The sequence below is a fragment of the Bos grunniens genome, chromosome 10 (genome assembly GCF_055505025.1).
Source record: "Bos grunniens cultivar Pamir isolate PY7600 chromosome 10, Bosgru_T2T1.0, whole genome shotgun sequence".
NCBI lineage: Eukaryota > Metazoa > Chordata > Mammalia > Artiodactyla > Bovidae > Bos > Bos grunniens.
In genome coordinates, this window is record NC_141174.1 from 100,528,530 (window position 1) to 100,549,422 (window position 20,893).

Here is a 20,893-nt window from a genome sequence, read left to right on the forward strand (position 1 = left end):
AATTCTCCAGGCCATAACACTAGAGTAAGTAGCCTTTCCCTTCTCCAGGGAATCTTCCAACCCAGGGATCGAACCCAGCTCTCCCACATTGCAGGTGGATTCTTTACCAGATGAGCCACAAGGGAAGCCTCAGTACCAGAGTGGGTAGCCTATCCTTTCTCCAGAGGATCTTCCCAACTCAGGAATTGATCTGGGATCGCCTGCACTGCAGGTGGATTCTTTACCAACTGAGCTATCAGGGAAGCCCAGTGGTAAAGAATCTGCCTGCCAATTCAGGAGACTTGGGTCTGATCCCTGGGTTGGGAAGATCCCCTGCAGGAGAGCACGGCAACCCACTTCAGTATTCTTGCCTGGAGAATCCCATGGACAGAGGAGACCAGTGGGGCTACAGTCCACAGAGCTGCAAACAGTCGGACAGGACTGAAGAAACTTGGCACGCACGCAAGCACTGGACATCTCTCTCTGAACCTTCTTCACAGGCTTGCAGGAAGCATTAAATCAATTACGTCATGAGTCTTTATAACAGCCCCTGGCTCACACTAAGTATGCAACACATGCTAGTGATGATTATCATTAAATGTGATGGTCATTCTTAATAAGTATCATTAGCCAGTCTTAAGACACTTGTTTATTAATTCAAATTAATCTTTGGAGGACAGAATTTTAGACAGTAATGGGAGAATTTGGGGCCCTTCAAGAGGCCTTCCTTTAAATCTCACCCTTGTGAAACAAAATCACTGGAAGAAAAAGAAACAAACCTTCTGCCTCATCTGGAGGAAGAGCAGAGGAGGAGCAAACCAAGTACAAAGCAGGCGGGAGCACCCAGAGTGGCCACAGAAGCACATAGTCAAAGGGATTCCAGTGCCTGTTAAGTCAGGGGAGAGAGCAAGGTGGAACCTTTACCCCACTCTTCATGCCAAATGTTGGCGATTCCAAGGGCCAAGCTAACCAGTTTCCACAGTTTCCATTTTATCATGTTACTGGGTGAAGAAGGGGCAACTCTCGTAGCATGGAGGTAGGAGCTAGTCCAACCTGAACCACTTTATTCCCAGCACTCTTGTGTTTGTCCAGTGAAAACATTCACTCTCTCTTAATCACCGTGGGTCAGGAATAACAAACCACAAAAGGAGCCTCAGAGAACCTTTTGGCCCAGCACCCCCTTTTCCTGCCCCTTCACCAAGGGCAGAAGTGCTCACTCTGCTGTGTAACAGTACCAGTAATTATAAATAGTTATTATAATATTTTATATAATCCCCTTACCTTTTATTCCTATTTACATATAATAAAAATCATTCATCCTAAATGAGTATCATAATCATTTTATTACAGATTTTATCACAATACTTAACTCTATTCATGTATACATAATCCTATTTGCCACTCACAGAGCTGTTTCAAATTTTCCTACTTTTTCAAAAGGTAACCAATATAAACATATTTGATTATCCATCACCTTTGTGAAATAAAATCACTGAAAGAAAAAGAAGCCTTCTGCCTCATCTTATATATTTGACAAACATATATGCTACCCATCAATATAAAGGGCTTCCCTGGTGGCTCAGATGGTAAAGCATCTGCCTGCAGTGCAGGAAACCTGGGTTCAATCCCTGGGTCGGGAAGATCCCGTGGAGAAGGAAATGGCAACCCACTCCAGTATTCTTGCCTGGAGAATCCCATGGACAGAGGAACCTAGTGGGCTACAGTCAATGGGGTTGCAAAGAATCAGACATGAGTGAGCGACTAATACACAGACACATCAATATAAATGGGTAGCAACTTATAACATAATGTTCATCATCCCACTCTTATCATGTCTTAATTTTTGAAAGTCTAGAAAAACTTACTTTTAATGTAAGGTATTTGAAGAAGAGGTCATAATCAGTGAACCACTTTTGGAGTCTACAATGACTAAAGATGTGGCTTTGGTGTTAAAAAATAAATGGTTCCCAGGGAAACATTGATTCACTAAAATTTGGATTGACCATTCAATCCAAATGTTCAGCTGTGTGTTGGACACAGAGCAGACCTTCTCCCCTAGATAAAGCTAGGGCTGCTTCCTACAAAATGGAAACATTAGGTGGGTGGATTGTTTCTTGCCAAATCATGTTAAACAAAAAGGTTAGACTCTCCCTGGATTTTTCAAATAAGATAAAACAGAGGAAAACACACTCAACCTTAAACACCTGCATCAGGTTTCTATTGCTGCCATAACAACTTACACCACCATCCATTTATTCTCCCGAAGGTCTGCAGAGGTATCTTTGCTCCAGGTTTCACAGGACAAAAACCAAGATATCAACTGGCTGGGGTTCCAGAGGGTTATCTGGCAAGGAGACCCTACCCACAGGAGTACTTCTGGAAGGAGACTTAGGAGCGGGGCCATGAGAGTCTTTCCCAGTTTTCTCCAGATGTCAAGGCATACTTAATACTAGGCCTTAATTTTAGGCCTTACACTTCACTGACAAAGGTCCGTCTACTTAAGGCAGAGACCAAACTGCCAATATCCATTGGATTATCCAAAAGCAAGAGAGTTCCAGAAAAACATCTATTTCTGCTTTATTGACTATGCCAAAGCCTTTGACTGTGTGGATGACAACACACTATGGATAATTCTTCAAGAGATGGGAATACCAGACCACCTGACCTGCCTCCTGAGAAATCTGTATGCAGGTCAAGAAGCAACAGTTAGAACTCCACACGGAACAACAGACTGGTTCCAAATCAGAAAAGGAGTAAGTCACCCTACTTATCTAACTTATATGCAGAGTACATCATGCAAAATGTTGGGCTGGATGAAGCACAAGCTGGAATCAAGATTGCCAGGAGAAATATCAATAACCTCAGATATGCAGATGACATCACCCTTATGGCAGAAAGAAGAACTAAAGATCCTCTTGATGAAAGTGAAAGAGGAGAGTGAAAGTTGGCTTAAAACTCAACATTCAGAAAACTAAGATCATGCATCTGGTCCCATCACTTCATGGCAAATAGATGGGGAAACAGTGGAAACAGTGACAGGCTATATTTTGGGGGGCTCTAAAATCACTGCAGATGGTGACTGCAGCCATGAAATTAAAAGATGCTTGCTCCTTGGAAGAAAAGCTATGACCAACCTAGACAGCATATTAACAAGCAGAGGCATCACTTTGCCAACAAAGTTCCATCTAGTCAAAGTTATGGTTTTTCCAGTAGTCATATATGGATGTGAGAGTTGGACTATAAACAAAGCTGAATGCTGAAGAATTGAAGCTTTTGAACTGTGGTGTTGGAGAAGACTCTTGAGAGTCCCTTGGACTGCAAGGAGATCCAACCAGTCCATCCTAAAGCAGATCAGTCCTGGGTGTTTATTGGAAGGACTGATGCTGAAGCTGAAACTCCAATACTCTGACCACCTGATGTGAGGAACTGACTCATTTGAAAAGACCCTGATGCTGGGAAAGATTGAGGGCAGGAGGAGAAGGGGACAACAGAGGATGAAATGGTTGGATGGCCTCACCAACTCGATGGACATGAGTTTGTGTAAGCTCCAGGAGTTGGTGATGGACAGGGAGGTCTGGTGTGCTGCAGTCCATGGAGTCGCAAAGAGTTGGACATGACTGAGACTGAACTGACACTGTACTAAGTGCTTCGGGCAAAAAGGAGGGAGGGCAGAGGCCTGTGGTCTTACTACTCTCTAATCTCATCTCAAAACTAGTAAAAAGAAATTGCAAGAGAGTCTCTTAATCTGTCCTTCTAACAAGAGGAGAGTGAAAAAGTTGGCTTAAAGCTCAACATTCAGAAAATGAAGATCTCAGATGGCATCTGGTCTCATTGCTTCATGGCAAATAGATGGGGAAACAGGGGAAACAGTGGAAACAGTGTCAGACTTTATCTTTTTGAGCTCCAAAATCACTGCAGATGGTGACTGCAGCCATGAAATTAAAAGACGCTTACTCCTTGGAAGGAAAGTTATGTCCAACCTAGATAGCATATTCAAAAGTAGAGACATTACTTTGCCAATAAAGGTCCGTCTAGTCAAGGCTATGGTTTTTCCTGTGGTCATGTATGGATGTGAGAGTTGGACTGTGAAGAAAGCTGAGCGCCGAAGAATTGATGCTTTTGAACTGTGGTGTTGGAGAAGACTCTTGAGAGTCCCTTGGACTGCAAGGAGATCCAACCAGTCCATTCTGAAGGAGATCAGCCCTGGGATTTCTTTGGAAGGAATGATGCTAAAGCTGAAACTCCAGTACTTTGGCCACCTCATACGAAGAGTTGACTCATGGGAAAAGACTCTGATGCTGAGAGGGATTGGGGCCTGGAGGAGAAGGGGACGACAGAGGATGAGATGGCTGGATGGCATCACCGATTCGATGGACGTGAGTTTGAGTGAACTCCGGGAGATGGTGATGGACGGGGAGGCCTGGCGTGCTGCGATTCATGGGGTTGCAAAGAGTAGGATACGACTGCGTGACTGAACTGAACAGAACAACATTATCCCCCCAAAACAAATTTCACAAACATACTCCTCAAACCACCTTTGTTTCTTTGTTCTTCCCTCCAGAATGACTTTCAGGCATTAAAATTCCAGAGAAAGAAAACAGGAAGGAAACTTTAAGCTAAATGTAACAGGAAAAACTGGTTAACCTATTAAAAATTTCCAAATTAATGGTAATCTGTACACTTTTAAAATAAATCTTTCCTCGTGAGGTGAAAAAGCATAATGAAGGGTCCACGAGGACTTAGAAATTACAATTTTGCAACATAAAAGGAAAGACTCAAGACTCAGCCAAAGACTGCCCACTGCCATTAAATTTGCTTGGTATATATCCATAAGCACACGTGGCATTTGATCCAAAGAGAAACTGGGATTACAGAAGTCAGACAGTGATAAATGCTCCAGAATACACATAATAAACATGAGCCACCTGTTTCCATAAGCCAGCATCTTAAAATGTAAAACCCACTTACATTCAACCAAGGTAAAGAAATGACCTTGGAACCAAAGCAGCCATACTATGATGGCACTTGTCATCACACATTATCAACAACAGATCAAACGTAGCACATGTGTGATCACCATGAAACACAGCAGGCAGCTCCATAACCAGTGAGAAAAAAGGGCACAAAATTTGCTAATAACACACAGCATTCCCATTTCAGCTTTAGGGTTTGCGTTCAAATATTCACCTATATCCAGAATGGATGTAGGCTCTAAAACTGGGATAACATTCATTCACTCAACATTTATGGCATACCCACTACATATATTCTCTATACGTCATGTCAAATCTTGCCCTGAGGATTGTAGTAAAACACAAATGAGTGAGAACTTTCCCTAACCGTGAGACACGCACAGCCCAGCAGACACACAGACAGAATTACTGATACGGTATAACGTGGTGAGACTATCATCTGTATAAGACGAATACATGTAAGACAAATGTAAAAAGAAAAGGAGCTCTTCAAGGTAAGCACAGGGAGGCATCACTGAAGAGAGAATCTTTGAACAGTATGCTCACAAATAAAAAACTTCCCCAAAATACATAAATGGAGACCGAGCCCTAAGTTTTTATAAAACAGCTCAACTGCTCTTAAAGCTGACCACAGAACAAGATACTCCAAGTCCTTTACAGCAGAGGACTTACTGAAGTCAGTGCCATCTGATAGCTTATAACTATGCAGCTAAGAAATTAATGTTCCTGAGACTTACCTGGTGGTCCAGTGGCTAAGACTGCATGTTCCCAATGCAGAGGCCCTAGGTTCAATCCCTGGTCGGGGAGCTAGACCCAGCATACCGCAACTAAGACCCAGCACAGGCAAATCAATAAATAAACATTTTTTTAAAAAAAGAAAAAAGAAATGTGTTTCTAAAGGACTTCCAGAAAGAAAAAAAAAAAAAGTGGCCCATTCAGTCTTTCTGTCTGTGCTGAGTTGGGGAAAAAAGAGGAATAGAGGGCCGAGCAGGGTCCACCACAGTGCTGGGCTACAGAACAGCTTTCCTGAACTATACTTGCTACCTAGACAGTCAAGAGGAAAGACTGCCCCATTTCTCTCATTCTCTCTCAACATTTAAGCAGCTCACTCTCTAAGAAAATCCATCAATCACTCTACCCCTTACCTTCCCCCACCTCCTCTTGCTCACTTATTTCAAACATATCCAATAGTTCTGTATATCCTCATAAGCTGGATTGGATCCTATTCAGCAGGAAGATGAAGTGACAATTAACCAAAACAGACCCTGCTCTCTCATCCTGATTTCTGCAGCGGGCTTCCTAACACAAGAGCACATTAACAGACTACAATCTCAATGTGCTGTGCTGTGCTTAGTCGGCCAGTCGTGTCCGATTCTTTGTGACCCCGTGGACTGGAGCCCGCCAGGCTCCTCTGTATAATTCCAATGCCCAATCACTAAGGAGTTAAGATGACAAGCCCTCCTTGGCAATGACTCTTTGCCAGGGTATAAGGCTCCAATAGTTAGAGGGTCTTACCTCTTCAGTCCTGTCAATATTAATAACAGCATTTATGCACACAGTCTTGGCTAAATGCCCCGAGCGCCTTTTCATCCACCTTGGCTGATCATGTCTCAATTTTATCAATTTCCTACGCAACAGTCTCTGAATTGTATTTTAAAACTCTAACACTATCCAGTAAATCAATATCCTAACCTTCAAAAGATATATATTAAACTCGGGATCCAACCTTTCATTTGACAACTGTTCTTTTGGAGTCTCCTAGAGCTCTAATGTTTACAGAAGGAAATGGCAACCCACTCCAGTGTTCTTGCCTGGAGAATCCCAGGGACGGGGGAGACTGGTGGGCGGCCATCTATGGGGTCGCACAGAGTCGGACACGACTGAAGTGACTTAGCAGCAGCAGCAGGAGAGCTCTAATAGTAGAATAAAGCCTAAAACATTTTAGATAATGCATGGACAGCATGGAGTAAAAAGAGCTTTGCTACATCTTATTTCACACTGAGTATAATACTGACTCTTCTTTGGAGAATTTAAGAATACCACAATGGTATTTAATAATGTTTCCTGTAGATCCAAAAAAGGCTTTAAAGCACACAGTCTGTATCAATATAACAAAATAACTTATTGATCTAAGGGAGTATGAAGAGTTGGCAATCTGTAAGTGACAATGGAGCCAAAAAGATCTAAAAAAAATGATACTGCAAGTCATTCCTGGGGAGTTCCAGGACTTGACATAATTTGCACATACATTCCTAGAAATCCAGGGCTTCAATAATGGCTATTTGGCTTTTTCTATGCCCATTTCCCAATGTCCCTATACAGACACATCTCAGGTCCTCTAAGCAACATTCACAAGATGTGATTTTAATTTGCTCCTTGGTATCAATCACAGAAGCCTTGGAACCTCGGGTAAAACCACCATTACAGAGCTACTCATAGCAGGGACAGAAATCAGGGCTTGTCATTAAGCCATCATGAGGGGATGGGGGGCGGGATGGGCCAGTGTGTAACCAGGCCTTATTTTTCAACAAAAGTGGATTCTATTGCACCATCTGACTACTCAAGAAGTGACACTGGCCCCAGGAGCAATTCCTCAGTTCTTTCCCACAGACCCTGGCACCAACTAAGGCTTAGAGAACTAACAATAGTAATGGCTAACACCTATTAAATGCTTACCATGTGCCAGGCACTATTGAAGACTTTACACGTTCACTTATTTAGTCCCTTTAATTATGAATTAGAAACTACAAAAATTACCCTCTGACAAATGAGGAAACTGATTAAACAACTTGCCCCAAAATACAGAATGACAGATCCAAGGAACTGAACTTCCTTTTATTTTAGGTTCGAACTAAGCCCTCTTCAAGAATACTGTCTGAATAGGAATGCAAAACTTCAATTTCAAGATTCATACACTTGACTACCAAACTTCTTTTTTCCCAGCTCACTCCCTCATATTCTGACTCCACCAGGATACAACTGAGAGTTGCTACTACCTTTGCATCATCTTTCCTCCCCGTTCCAATGCACGTCCTCACTTTGCTCGTGATTCATTCTTTGTTCACTCAAAATTGTCCTCAATTCCCCTGCACAATCTTCTCTCCATTTATCCAATGGAAAAAAAACAAACAAACAAACAGCTGCTAACTCTCCGCCTTCTCCATGCCAGCACCTGAGAGGCTAACTGTAACTGAAGACTCGAATTGCACAACACAGATGGGCTCACTTGAAAGTCATTATTAGGAACCACTGACACCACCCAGAATCCTACTACATATTATTCTTTCACTTGCCTGGACAACTCTTCCATACTTTCTCTTCCCCTTTCTCACTCTCAGCTGATGATCCTTCTTGTTTCACTGAGAAAACTGAAGCTATCAGGTGAGAACACGTATGCCTTCTCACAACATCTCCCAACCTGTGAGATCTGTGCTGGTCCTGTCTCCTCTCCTATTGCTGTGGAGGAATGGCCACGCTCCACTGAAGCCCATCCCTTCCCATCTTTTCAGGAATATGGTCCCAGCAATTTTGTGCTCTCTTCCCTGCACCATCAAAGCTTCCCTTTCCACAGAATCATTCCTGGCTGAATACATGCTTTTGCTGCTGCTAAGTTGCTGCTAAGTCACTTTAGTCGTGTCTGACTCTGTGCAACCCCATAGATGGCAGCCCACCAGGCTCCCCCATCCCTGGGATTCTCCAGGCAAGAACACTGGAGTGGGTTGCCATTTCCTTCTCCAATGTATGAAAGTGAAAAGTAAAAGTGAAGTTGCTCAGTCGTGTCCGACCCTCAGCGACTCCATGGACTGCAGCCTTCCAGGCTCCTCTGTCCATGGGATTTTCCAGGCAAGAGTACTGGAGTGGGGTGCCACTGCCTTGTCCATACATGCTTTTATTTCTCCCATATTGAAACACACACACACTTTTGAGCCCATATCTGCCCATTTTACTTCTGTGCTTTAAAACAAATCTCTGGTGGGCGAGGGGAGTTCAATATTCTGGTCCCTCTCACCACATCACTGCCCCCCTCAAGCCCCACCGCCATTTAGATGGTAGTGATTTGCTGGACGCATCCCCTCTATACCCAGCAATGTCCTATCTACTTTGGGATTTGCAGAGATGAAATTTAGGAGACATAAGACATGGACCATTAACAAATCTCAAAGTAAATTCTAAGATTTTTTTAACAACTGTCTGCATGCTCACTCATTCAGTTGTGTCTGATTCTTTGCAACGCTATGGACTGTAGCCCGCCAGGCTCCTCTGCCCATGGAATTTTCCAGGCAAGAATACTGGAGTGGGTGGCCATTTCCTCCTCTAGGGGATCTTCCCGACCCAGGGATCAAACTCACATCTCTTGCATCTCCTGCACTGGCAGGTGGATTCTTTGCCACTGCACCACCTGGCAAGCCCCTTTAACATCTGCAGCTTGCATTTATTGACCTTACCATATGTCTGGAACTATCTAAACCCATTTCTGGATTTATTATGTCATTTTGATTTTTCCTCACATCAGGGTACTGGGCAGATGAATTAGTTGATAGAGCTTGTTATGAGTTGATGAATGTGAAATCATTTCCCAAATTATAAAATGCCATATGGACTTAAGGGAAGTGCTGGGAATTTCATGTAGGCTAGGTGGGTAATTTGGAGAGTAGACTCAGATTAGTGAAGACTTAGGAAAAAAAAAAAAGTGTGGAGCTTGGATTATGAGTCCCTATTTACAGATGGGGTATTTCAGTCTCTGAAAGGCCTAGTGGTGTATTCAAGATCATACTGTGAATGAGTTAGGGAATCATTAAAGTTTCCTGACACTGGGTCCAGTACCTTAAGGGCATGGAAAACTTTAATTTGTAATTTGAAAATAAGAAAAATGAAACCAATGGCATTTTACATGACCTGCATACCTACTGTGTGCCAAGCACTGCACTAGATGTTTTGCCTATCATTTTTTCACGTTAACCTTTTGACAACCTTGTAAGAAAAGTACTTGTATCCCCATTTTATAGGTGGAGACAGAGTAGTGGCCTACAGTTCCACAATGGGTCAATTAGGAAGCAGAGATTCAAACTCAACCATGCCTGTATCCAAAATAACTTCCATCTCCACTCTATCACTATGCCTTCACTCAAGTGGAATAAATCTGCTACATGAATTGTTCTCCAGCATTATTTATTTTCCCCAAATTTGATCATAACTGCTCATTCAAGGGCTGAGCTTCCCACCGCCTCTTGAGAACCCACTCTAGTGCCAACAGCAATTGTTAACCCTACTGACAGGTGCAGAGTCATCACCCACTGTCTTGAAATACCTTTGTCATGCGCTCTCTCCCTCCGGCCTTTCTTCCTACTTCACTGACCACAACTTCACAGTCTCCTCTGTTGGGTGCTCACTATCTCCTTAACCAGGAAAGGCTGGATTGCCCTGGGCTCACACCTTACAACCAGGCTCCTGGCTTTAAAAGTCATCCATACACGACACCTCTCAAACGCATAGCCAGACCAGAATTGCCCCCCGAAGCCAACTAACTTCCTAGATGCCTATTAGAATCTTTAAACTTCACATGTTCAAAGAGGAAATGATGATTCTACTCCCTTCCAGAAAAACCCGTTCTCCTGTAGTCTTTCCCATCTCAGTAAATGATACAAAACTCTTCCGTTGGTTCCAGTCAAAGCCTCTTTACCGTCTATCTCTTCTATCAATCTGCAAATACTGCTGGCTTGTTAAAACACAAATAGAATCTGACAAATTCTTACCGCTCCCAGAGCCAAGCAGTCATCACCATTTACCTGCATTTCTTAAACAACTCCTTTAATGGTACCGCAGGTTCTACCTCAGCATTTAGAGGAATGCTTTAAAAATGCAGATCAGATCAGCTTACTCTCCTCTACATCCTCTAGTTGTTTCCCTTCTTATACAAATTAAAATCCAAACTCCTTATGATGATCTGTAAGGCCCTACCTGATCTGGCCCGCTCCTGTCAACTCTCCATTATGTGTTTTGATGATGAGGTAGCAGGAAGGACCTTAAGAAAAGTGTTAGTGGGAGCCTTAGGGCCCCCATGGGTGAGTGTGTGTGAAGTTGCTCAGTTATGTCCGCCTCTGTGACCACGTGGACTGTTGTCCTCCAGGCTCCTCTGGTCACGGGATTCTCCAGGAAAGAATACTGGAGTGGGCTGCCATGCCCTCCTTCAGGGGATCTTCCTGACCCAGGGATTGAACCAGCCTCTCTTAAGTCTCCTGTATTGGTAGATGGTTTCTTTACCATTAGCACCACCTGGGAAGCCCTTAGGGCCCCCCCAAGGGGGCCTAAAGGAAAGCAAAGAGAAACCTGCTGGAAGCAGGAAGAAAGACCTGACTTTTCAGGCAGAGAGTTTAGCAATGCTGTTGCCTCGGGCATCATGGAAAATAAAAGATGCACCTATTGAACTGGACGATCCAGACAAGGAGATGTCCAGGCAGACTGGAGAAAGTCTTGACTGACTTCTTTTGCTCCCTATAATGAAAGCTAAGAGGAAAGAGATATACTGAAAACTGACTGTGAAATATCAACTAGGACTTAACAGGTTTGAAAATAAAATTCTCTCACTTTTAGACTTATCAAAAGGCAAATGATGCTACAATTAAGAAATGGCTCCTGGGCAAAGGCCAAATCCAGAGTGCCGTCAGGAAATTATGAATGTAACCATAAAACTTAAGTCTTCATAACATCTAATATGATATATTATCATGCATAAAACAGATAGCTAGTAGGAAGCTGCTGTATAACACAGTGAGCTCACCTGGTGCTCTGTGACAACCGAGAGGGGATGGATGGGAGGTGGGGTGGGAGGGAGGTTCAAGAGGGAGTTCAGTCCAGTTCAGTCACTCAGTCATGTCTCTTTGCGACCCCATGGACTGCAGCAAGCCAGGCCTCCCTATCCATCACCAACTCCCAAAGTTTCCTCAAATTCATGTCCATCGAGTCGGTGATGCCATCCAACCACCTCATCCTCCGTCATCCCTTTTTCCCTCTCAATCTTTCCCACCATCAGGGTCTTTTCAAATGAGTCAACTCTTCACATGAGGTTGCCAAAGTATTGGAGTTTCAGCTTCAACATCAATCCTTCCAATGAGTATTCAGGACTGATTTCCTTTAGGATGGACTGGTTGGATCTCCTTGCACTCCAAGGGACTCTCAAGAGTCTTCTCCAACACCACAGTTCAAAAGCATCAATTCTTTGGTGCTCAGCTTTCCTTACAGTCCAACTCTCACATCCATACATGACTACCGGAAAAACCATAGCTTTGACTAGATGGACCTTTGTTGGCAAAGTAATGTCTCTGCTTGTTAATATGCTGTCAAGGTCAGTCATAACTTTTCTTTCAAGGAGCAAGAGTCTTTTAGTTTCATGGCTGCAGTCACCATCTGCAGTGATTTTGGAGCCCAAAAAATAGTCTGTCACCATTTCTCATCTATTTCCCATGAAGTGATGGGACCAGATGCCATGATCTTAGTTTTCTGAATGTTGAGTTTTAAGCCAACTTTTTCACTCTCCTCTTTCACTTTCATCAAGAGGCTCTTTAGCTCTTTTTCACTTTCTGCCATAAGAGTGGTGTTACCTGTATATCTGAGGTTATTGATATTTCTCCCTGCAATCTTGATTCCAACTTGTAATTCATTCAGCCCAGAGTTTCTCATGATATACTCGGCATATAAGTTAAATAAGCAGGGTGACAATATACAGCCTTGATGCATTCCTTTCCCTATTTGGAACCAGTCTGTTGTTCCATGTCCATGTCTAACTGTTGCTTCCTGACCTGCATAAAGGTTTCTCAAGAGGCAGGTCAGGTGGTCTGGTATTCCTATTTCTTGAATAATTCACCACAGTTTGTTGTGGTCCACATAGTCAAAGGCTTTGGCATAGTCAAAAAGCAAAAGTAGATGTTTTTCTGGAACTCTCTTGCTTTTTCAATCATCTAACAGCTGCTGGCAATTTGATCTCTGGTTCCTCTGCCTCTTCTAAATCCAGCTTGAACATCTGGAAGTTCACGGTTCACGTACTGTTGAAGCCTGGCTTGGAGAATTCTGTGCATTACCTTGCTAGCATGTGAGATGAATTCAATTGTGCGGTAGTCTGAGCATTCTTTGGCATTGCCTTTCTTTGGGATTGGAATGAAAACTGACCTTTTCCAGTCCTGTGGCCACTGCTGAGTTTTCCAAATTTGCTGACATATTGAGTGCAGCACTTTCACAGCATCATCTTTCAGGATTTGAAATAGCTCAACTGGAATTCCATCACCTCCACTAGCTTTGTTCGTAGTGATGTTTATGTGTATACTTATGACTGATTCACACTGTTGTATGGCAGAAAGCAACATGGCATTATTAAGCAATTTTCCTCCAATTAAAAAAAAAAAAGATCTAAAACGATGCCTTGTAAACAAAGAAAAGTCCCTCTAAGAATCTTAAGGGCATTGTTTTCCAAAACTTTTACAAGGAATCGAAGGTTTGAAGAGCTTATTTCAAGAAACAGTGATTTGTCCCTAATTATTAGAGAACTGCAAATCAAAACTACAATGAGATATCACCTCTCACCAGCCAGAATGACTATCATCAAAAATCCATGAACAATAAATGCCAGAGAGCATGTGAAGAGAAGGGAACCCTCCTACACTGTTAGCGGAAATGTAAATTGGTACAGCCACTATGCCTAACAGTACGGAGGTTCTTTAAAAAACTGAAAACTAAAATAGGCCCTGCAATCCCACCCCTGGACATATATCCAGAGAAAAACATGATCCAAAAGGATACATGCACCTCACTGTTCACTGAAGCACTGTTTACAGTAGTCAAAACATGGAAACAACCTAAATGTCCATCAACAGAGGAATGGATAAAGAAGATATAAGACATATATATACAATGGAATATTACTCAGCCATTAAAAGGAATGAAATAATGCCATTTGCAGCAACACAGATGCTAGAGATTGTCATACTGAGTGAAGTATGTCAGACAGAGAAGGAGAAGTATCGCATGACATCCCTTACAAGTAGAATCTAAAAAGAAAGGATACAAATGAACTACTCACAAAACAGAAACAGACTTAGAGAAGGAACTGAACCGTTGCTGGTGGGGAAGGATGGGGAAGGGACACTTAGGGAGTTTGGGATGGACATGTATGCACTGCTATATTTTAAAGGGCCTACTGTACAGCACAAGGAACTCTGCTTAATGTTATGTGGCAATCTGGAAGGGAGGGGGCTTTGGGGAAGAGTGGATACACGTATATGCACGGCTGAATCATTTTGCTGTTCATCTGAAACTATCACCACATTGTCAATCAGTTGTGCATATGTGCTTAGTCGCTCAGCCATGTCTGACTCTTTGTGACCCCATGGAACGTAGCCTACTAGCCTCCTCTGCCCATGGGGTTCTCCAGGCAAGAATGTTAGAGTGGGTAGCCATTCCTTTCTCCAGGGACAATTCCCAACCCAGAGATAGAACCTGGGACTCCTGTGTTACAGGTGAACTCTTTACCATCTGAGCCACCGGGGAAGCCCTGGAGAATGGATACACACATATATACAGCTGAGTCCTTTTGCTGTTCACCTGAAATTATCATAACATTGTTAATCGGTTGTACTCCAATACAAAATAAAAAAAAATTTTTAAAGAAATAGCAATTTGTATGGCCTGTGTCAAATAGAATTGATTATAAATTGATTCATAAGAAATCCATGAATTTTTTTAAAGAAATTATATCAGTTTTAGTTGAAAGGACAGAAATCACACACACTGAAAAGGGGCCTTTGGAACCCAAGCTTCATCAGGCAAAAAGCAGACTGAAAATATTACTCAGCTGCAGACACACTTTAGTTTTTATAGAAAGGAAAAGAAAACTCAGAGAACAGAATCAAAAGCTCAGAGGGAAGGGGCAACTGTCACAAGCAGTTAAGACCAAGCTCTAATCAAAGAAACGGCTGCATGATCCTGGCTAGATTTCAGAACTGTTATGGACTAGTAACTGCTATGTGCCTCCTGTTTTCCCTCATTCTAAATGCAACTGTCTGTACCAATTAGGGGCTTTCCCAGGGGCTCAGCAGTAAAGAATCTGCCTGCCAATGCAGGAGACACAGGTTCAATGCCTGGGTCAGGAAGATCCCCTGGAGAAGGAAATAACAACCCACTCCAGTATTCTTGCCTAGGAAATCTCATGGACAGAAGAGCCTGGTAGGCTACAGTTCATGGTGCTGCAAAGAGTCGGACAAAACTTAGTGACAAAACAACAGCAAGTACCAATTATCCTATCCCATGTGTGTCCCATCAGTATATGCTGAATGATGGTCTGGGGTATGCAGATACATATTTCTTACCCTTCCAATTCACAGCTCTTCAGATCAAGAGAAACTATATTCACAAGATTGAACTGCAAGTACTGAAGAACAATACCCAAAGAGTCTGATTTGATGAACTCCTGTACCTTAAGTCTGAGTCTAATGCCATACTAAATGAGATTTGGAAAGGCCTTGGGAGGGATGTGAGTGCATTTTATATGTAGGAAGAAGAGAAATAATTTTTGGCTGGAAGATAAAACTTTCATGTTTTGAAACATGGGCAAATTTAGCTGATGCTCCTCTCATCAAGTGGGATCATCTAATCTCTCTTCCGTTTAAATACAGACTGGCCGTTCCTCTCTTCAAATCAGCAGAATACAGCAAAAGTAATACTCTCTGACTTCTGGGCTTAATTACAAAAGGTGATACTGCTTTGCCCTTCGGAGAAGGCAATGGCACCCCACTCCAGTACTCTTGCCTGGAAACTCCCATGGACGGAAGAGCCTGGTGGGCTGCCGTCTATAGGGTTGCACAGAGTCGGACACGACTGACGTGACTTAGCAGCAGCAGCTTTGTCCTTCCCTCCCTATCTTCCTCTGAATGCCTGCCCTGGAAACCCAAACTCTACCCTGTGAACAAGTCAAGCAACAACATGTCAAGTCCACATGTAGGTGTTCCATCACCAGCCAAGCCCAAGCCAGTGCCGACATCCACAATCAGACACGTGGCTGAGATTTCAGATGACTGCAGCCTCCAGCCTTTGAGCCTCTCCAGTTGAAAATAGTGATGCAGAGATAAGCGATCCCTACAAAGCCCTGTCCTCGTCACAGGTTCAAGAACAGAGTTGCTTTTTTTTTTTTTTCTTGCCTGTGCTATGTGACTTGTGGGATTTTAGTTCCCTGACTAGGGATTGAAACAATATCCTCAGCAGTGAAAGCATGGAGTCCTAACCACTAGTCCACCAAGGAATTCCTAGAGTTGCCTTAATGTATTTATATTTTTTAAAAGAAAAAACTTCATGTATATATCTATTTAGCTGTGCTGGGTCTTCCTTGCCACACGAGCTTTTCTCCAGTTGTGGTGAGTAGGGGCTACTCTAATTTTGGCCCACAGGTTTCTCACTGCAGTGGCTTCTCTTGTTGGGAATCACAGGTTCCAAGGCACACAGCCTTCAGTAGTTGCAGCTCCCTGGATACAGAACATGGGCTCAGAAGTTGTGGTACACAGGCTCAGATCCCCTGCAGCACATGGGATGTTCCCAGATCAGAGAAGCAACCCGTGTCTCCTGCACTGGCAGGCAGATTCTTTACCACTGAGCCACCAGGGAAATCCACCTTAATTTCAAGTCACTAAATTTGGAGGTGAATGTTACAGAGCCATGATGAACAGGAACACATGCTAATTCATCAAGGTCTCTTTGTTCCTCACTCTTGCATTCAACAGGTCTGCTGTTCCCTCTGTGTTTAAATCATCTGTGAACCTGATGAGCATACCCTAACCCTCTACAGCTTTATTTTAGGAGCTGATATCAATACTGTAACCTCTAAGACATACCTAGAGACTTCCTTCTAAATTGATATCATTTAAAAATCAGTTCTCTCTGCTTAAGACTTAGTCAACTAAACTATCTTTCAATTTAACCATTATTTTTTCATTGAATCCACACATATATCAACTATTCTATATAACTTTCTGAATTCTAAATATACTAGTTTTATCGGAATAAAGCAGTCAGACATGAGTTGGTTTTCTGGTTATTAATAGAACCATGTTGGATTATAGTGACCAACTATTATACCTCCTTGTAGCCCACAGATCATCCCTTGGACATCCCTTCCTATCAAGCTATGACTATCTCTAGTTGGGCTTCTCCACACTGCATCCATAGGCTGTTCCTAATCTCTAAGGGGCCAGGATATCTAATAACAAATGAGTTTCGATTTCTTCTTAAAATAAAAATAAACAGTGTCTTAAGCATGACAGATTTCATGAGAAAAGTTCTGAATCCTTGAACGGACTTTAAGATATTACCTCAGTGCTATAGGGCTTCCCTGGTGGCTCAGATGGTAAAGAATCTGCCTGCAATGCAGGAGATCCAGGTTCAATCCCAGGGTTGGGAAGATCCACTGTAGAAGGAAATGGAAACCCACCCCAGTACTCTTGCCTGAAGAATCCCATAGACAGAGGAGCCTGGTGGGCTACACTCCATGGGGTCGAAAGAGCAGGACACTCCTGAGCAACTATCACTCAAGCAACTTTAGTTTTTTTTTCAATAAGTTTTGTCTACCTTTTGGACAAATGAAGTTGCTACCTACACACTTCTAACATCTGAATAAGTGAGGCATCATGATTTATCTTGAAATAAAATCTTAAATCTTCCATACTTTGAAATCGTAGTAATTGAACTAGAGTTTTTTTTAAACTCTGTTCAAGCAACTGAATATAAAGAACCATAAATTTGTCACAGAGGAACCAAGCCAACCCAAGGGGAGTTATGCCGTGACCTGGAAATGGGTACCCTGCTCAGGACTACTATACATAGTTGTGCCCAACTCCAGAGGCCAGAATTACATGGTTAGCCCAGATGTATATGGCAGCCCTGCCCCTCTTCTGCATTTATAGTCTATTTCTCCCTGCTGCTACTGTGTACATGCTCAGTCACGTCCGACTTTTTACAACCCCATGGACTGTCGTCCTCCAGGGTCCTCATCCATGGGATTTTCTGGGCAAGAATACTGCAGTGGGTTGCCATTTCTTCCTCCAGAGGATCTTCCCGACCCAAGGATCAAACCCATACCTCCACACCTTCTGCATTACAGGTGGATTCTTTACCACTGAGCTACCTGGGAAGTCCCTGTTTCTCCCTAAATGACCTTAAAAACTTTGAAGTCTTAAGACTAAAAACCTAGGGGATCCTAAATGTGACACTGTCCTCTCAGGAACCCAGCTACTTGCCTAACATCTCCACCTAGATGTCCACTGGGCATCTGAAACTTTACCCGTTCAAAACAGAACTACTGACTCTCCACTCCCCAAATCCAGCTCCTCAGTCAGATGCTACCACTTCTCAGCTTCAGCTTCCAATAGGTTCCCACATACCCAGGCTCCCACATGCTGTCAGGCACTCTATACACCCCTCCTGCTGGTCAACCTGTCACCCTCCTCCCTATGCTTAGCACCACTGGCCTTTTTCTCACTTCTAGAAGACTTCCTATTTGTCCTTGTTTTAAGCCACTGAACTGCTGCTCCTGCCACAGCCCCTCCCTTCTTGCCTTTCAAGCCTCAGTTTAAATGGTATCTCAGAGAGACTTTTTCTGACACTCAGCAAAAGGAGCCTCCCAGTCACTCTGGCACAAGTTATGTTATTTTTAAAGCATTTGTCACTATGTGATATTTGAACACATATTTACAATTTATCTCTCCCTAGAATATAAACTAGGGACCTTGTCTTTTGCTGACCACAGCATCCTCGTTGCTGAGACACAGTTGTGACCCAGTAAGAATCTGTTCCGTGACTCAGTGGAAACAAGAAATAGCATTTGCTCTTATCTCATCACAGTCCCAGGTCAGGTCTGGGACACCAACGAGAACAAGGATATCACACTGTAAACAAAAAGTTTTCTGAGTAAATATTCTCTGTAAAATATCCTGCAACCCAAAACAGTGGTGGGCATCATTTTTGCTTAAAAAATGCTTAAAGAAATTAAGTTCCTATACAAATAAGCTTTTAGAGGGCATACTTTTGTTAACTCAAAAGCTACTCTGAAATTTCACAATCCAAAAGAGGAAATGGGTAAATCTTGCCTCTGTCCCCAAAGAAAGTACCTGCCCCAACTTTGAACAATTTTTGGAGCACCTCTCTTACTGGAAGAGTCATACAAAAATGGTCAAACTAGTCATCTTAGCTTTTTTCTTCTTTTTTAAGGTTTTTTTAAATAACATTTATGTCTTAAAAGTTAACATGTGCATAATAGGAAACCAAAAAACACAAGAAGCAAAAAAAAAAAGTCATTCATAATCATAAGCAGTTTATCGTTTGATGTGTCCTTCTAGGTCTCACTTGTGTATTTTCACAACTAAGCATCCATTTTTATGTCATCAAGATCACACAGTTACGTATCATGCTGTTTCACAAAAAAGGCTCCATGTTTTTTTACCATTTCAAAGTCCCAAAGCTATGAGTATTTTGATAACCAAGTTGGTCATCTTAGCTTTTAGTGCCTGCAATATATTTTAAATTTAATGAATTTCAAGATAAACGTTTTATCAGTAAGCTACTGGCACATTCCAATCAAATCTCGTTTTATATTCATGAAGAAAACCCTCTTAAGATTCTGAGTAAGGTTAAATCAAGGTCAGTTTATCAGAGGTTTGTATCAGAACACTAGATTTAAAAAAAAAAACCCTTGTTTCCTATGATAATCAGAAAAATGTCTAGAAACATTAAAACCACTGCTTTCCCATTATCCAATCAATCAATCGTCTGAAATTCCATCCTGCATAGCTCATTCTGAGTCAACCAGGTAGAAGACAATCTAATAAAATGTTCATGATAATGAAATCGGCAATATTCTTGTCACGCACTTAAACAACTAAGAAGGTGTGGGCCACAGAAATTGGTCACACGAAATCTGATCTATTGACAAAAAGAACACAGCATACCTGCATACTTTGTTATATATGCAAATATATGTGGGTGTGTGTATATAGTGAAGTTAGTATCATTTCTGATAGCTTTGTTTTAAAGTATTTTGTATCTTTACCATGTTCAACTGTTCCTCCTTTTAATCTATTTTTGATGAAAAAAGACACTACTTGCCATTAGTGAAGAAAGAACTCTCTGTGCAAGATAGAATTCAGTCCTTCACCTTACTCAGTCTGAAAGACAAATTTATGGAAGCCACGGGATAATCTATTTTATTACATTTTATCAGTAAGCTGGCACATCCCAATCAAATCTCGTTTTACATTTATGAAGAAAATCCTCTTAAGAGTACATGACCCATGGAAGACACATTTGTGTCTATTATGATCAACCATCTGGGAAAGAAAAGGAATGGTGGGTGGGGGGTAAGAACTACAAGAGCATTAGGTTCTAGGTCCTTCAAAAGCATTTTTGAAACCATGTCAAAAAAATAAACAGACAGGCTTCCCTGGTGGTCCAGTGGCTAAGAATCCACCTTGCAATATAGGGGATACAGGTTTGACCCCTGGTCAGGGAACTAAGATCCCACATGCTGCAACTAAGACTCAATGCAGACAAATAAATAAATAAAATTTTTAAAAATAAATTTAAAAAAATCAACATACACAACAAAGAGAATAATCAGAACATGTTCTGCTGGGGTTCTTTCAAGCAGGCCAGCTCCTGAATTCTCACTATGCAGCAAGTGACTGGACTCAGAAGAAATCAAACCCACTCTAAACAGAAACCAGTCCCAGAAAAGCATCATCACTTCCTTTCTTTTCTTTTTTCGGCTGCACTGGGCTATTGTTGCTGCTTTCTAGTTCTGGCACATGGGCCTCTCCAGTTGCAGTGTGCTGGCTCAGTTCCCCTGAGGCACATGGGATCTTGGGCTTCCCAGGTGACTCAAGGACCTGCCTGCAATGTGGGAGACAGGGCTT

At 42.3% G+C, this 20,893-nt stretch overlaps 1 protein-coding gene across 12 annotated transcripts in view; it reads right to left on the reverse strand.

The window, feature by feature from the left end:
- The window catches only part of EPB41L4A (erythrocyte membrane protein band 4.1 like 4A), a 293,459-nt gene that overhangs the window by 138,214 nt on the left and 134,352 nt on the right, over window positions 1–20,893 (reverse strand). The window contains exon 1 of one of the 12 annotated variants that reach the window (XM_086323336.1): window positions 7,949–8,047. The exons of the other annotated variants lie outside the window; for them this stretch is intronic. The gene's annotated coding sequence lies outside the window, so the exon portion shown is untranslated. Of the gene's footprint in view, window positions 1–7,948; window positions 8,048–20,893 lie in introns of those variants that run through there. 12 annotated transcript variants of the gene reach the window in all.